General features: G+C 34.9%; 1 protein-coding gene across 3 annotated transcripts in view; it reads left to right on the top strand.

The window, feature by feature from the left end:
* The first annotated feature begins 2,174 nt into the window (after window positions 1-2,174).
* Window positions 2,175-2,500, top strand: part of LOC144972877 (endothelin-converting enzyme 2-like) — an 86,412-nt gene continuing 86,086 nt past the window's right edge. For 2 of the 3 annotated variants that reach the window (XM_078914642.1, XM_078914644.1), the window contains exon 1: window positions 2,205-2,385. The gene's annotated coding sequence lies outside the window, so the exon portion shown is untranslated. Of the gene's footprint in view, window positions 2,386-2,500 lie in introns of all 3 variants that reach the window. The other variant, XM_078914643.1, reaches the window with a different exon arrangement.

Raw genomic sequence — 2,500 nt, 5'->3', positions numbered from 1 at the left:
GAAGGCCAATTAACCAGTAGATTTTTTACCAATCAAAACATGGAATTTGCGACACATCCTCACACGTGCTCGGACAAACATAGTTGGTTGTTCATAAACCGTAACGTGAATGAAATCGACCTCTCTCTGATCATTGTAATTATTTTTATACCACCAATATTCTTTTGGGGTTCAACAGACAGGTTCGTGAAATCGATATTATTTCAACCCTCTCATTGGAAAACCCTATGATTTCTCAGTAAATACGTAATCGTTGAATAATGCTTTGAACGCGTTGAATATTAAATTTATTCAACGATTTCAGAATAATTGCGCACATTTTATTGGTGTGAAATAAGGTGCAAAAGACAGCTGATTGGCGAGCAGAAATAGTCTTTTAGTGCGCACGAATACAAATCCAACGTTATTTGTTTTTGGGTCAAATTGTCATTCAAACAGATGGAGAAAGATACAAACTATGGTGATTAGAAGTACTTATACCTTACTATTTGGTAACAAAATATCTAATAATCTTACGTGGAGGGGTGGAATAAGCGTATTGTTTCATTTCTTGGTATTTATTAAACTCGTTATATTTTTATCGTGCAAGAACACATACTCGTTGTGTTATTGGGCACTACAAAGATATGAAAGTATGGTTTATTCTCCCCACCCTCTTCCCAAACAGTAACGCGTAATGATATCAAGTTTACAATAATAATTTGTGACGTCAGATTATCAAACATTGAATTTCACTAAAATTAGATTTTTTTAAAAAGAAGGGTCATTTAAATATTTTTGAAAATGTCTTTTACTCAGAAATGACGAAATCGAAATGGATATAGAGTAGAATACATATAGACGTCTAGTATTTCTTACACTTTTGCGTTTTGTAATTCGAACATTGTGCAGCGATTGGGAACACGTCCGGAGTGTAAGAATCGTATATTGTACAATGGGCGCTCCTTGTTTAGAGAAATACCTACTGAATAAAAAGAAACCTTCTAAGCAATTCTCTTTTTACCAACTAAACTTTTGAAGTTGTCAAAAGTACTGAAAATAAGCATAACGACTAAAAACTCCAGCCCTGGCTTCATATCTGAAGAATGCCAAATTCTTAGAGCCAAAGCCTCAAATCATAGCATGTATGAACTAATTAACCTGACATTTTCCTACGACGGTCACCTAAAGAAAGTGAAAAGTGAGTTGTCGTAAGTAATGGTAACAAAGTAACAAACGATCCCAATGGTTGGACTATTGAATACGACTCATAATTCTCTTTCTTTTAGTACCGTGGGATGGCTAGACTAAGGCTAGTTGGGTTATTAAGACCAGCCCCCAAATGTGCCCTTCAGATTGAAAACTATTTGTTGTTTTGTTTATTTTTAAGGGTTTTACGGCGCTTGCAACACATTAAGGTCAAATCAGCGCCAGTAAAAAGGAAGAAAATGGGAAAGTTAAAAGATTTTGGAATTACTATTAAAGCACCAAGAGAATGTTAGACAAAGGGGAATTGGTTCAAATAGGAAATAGATGTAGATTCCAAGAGCACACTATCAGTGTACTTAGCTTGAGATCGCCTAAATGTCTCATACTGACACAAGCACAGATCACCACTAAAAGGAACAAACTCAAATGATTACAAATCATTTTATATATATAACAAAAATAATACAATGCACAACAGAGAGATGATTTACAAGAAAAAAAACATTATCTCCAAAAACAACGGTATTGCTGGCTGTTTCCCTCCCAGCCAGGGTCAGGTCAAAACCAAGTAATCTCATCTCAAGACAAAGACAGAAAGCATGAGGGGAAAACATATATAAGAGGATAGAAGACACAGTAAGTGCCCCCCCCCCCCTGTCTAGAAAACTATTTAATATTAAATGGTAACATGTACATAGTTTGATAGATTTCACCCTTCCCCACAATTTATGTACATTTTACCATATTTGTTTAATCATTTTAATATGGGATCCACAGTTACGGGCTGGTCATAGTCAACCCTACTGCCCTTAGTAACCTCATTCACACAGTGGTCGTTGCATTATGTTGTGATGAAATCTTACGGACAGTGTCAGGCTACGAGTTTACACAGGCTCCGCTCAAATACGCTTCAGTTTCTGTAACTGTTTTGCGAAACAGTGTTTACTCCTCTTAGTATCTCTCTGCTTTAAAGGCAACAGGCATTCAAGTACATATTACCCTAAAAAGGATATAACAATTTTTACAGTCCCGATCATTTGGACTATCAATATATTATTATAATGGTATTGCAAACATGTCGGTATAAAATCAAATTGTTTACTTTTAACTGTGTAACATCATGTATTGAAGCATGTTAGTAATGTAATCAAACGTCAAACACTTTCAGAGTGTGCTTTGGGACTATGTAATTAGATGGTAAGTGATAGAGATGCCGAGATAATAATAATGATAATAATATTGTGTATAATATTATATATTTTCATGATCAGCCTGAAAACTTCAGGGTTAGTTATATTTATTGTTACGCTTT

The sequence above is a fragment of the Berghia stephanieae genome, chromosome 5 (genome assembly GCF_034508935.2).
Source record: "Berghia stephanieae isolate SIO BIC M18660-M18661 chromosome 5, UCSD_Bste_1.3, whole genome shotgun sequence".
NCBI classification, from domain to species: Eukaryota; Metazoa; Mollusca; class Gastropoda; order Nudibranchia; family Aeolidiidae; genus Berghia; species Berghia stephanieae.
The sequence above is the reverse complement of the archived record's forward strand: the minus strand, read 5'-3'. Positions and strand labels throughout refer to the sequence as shown.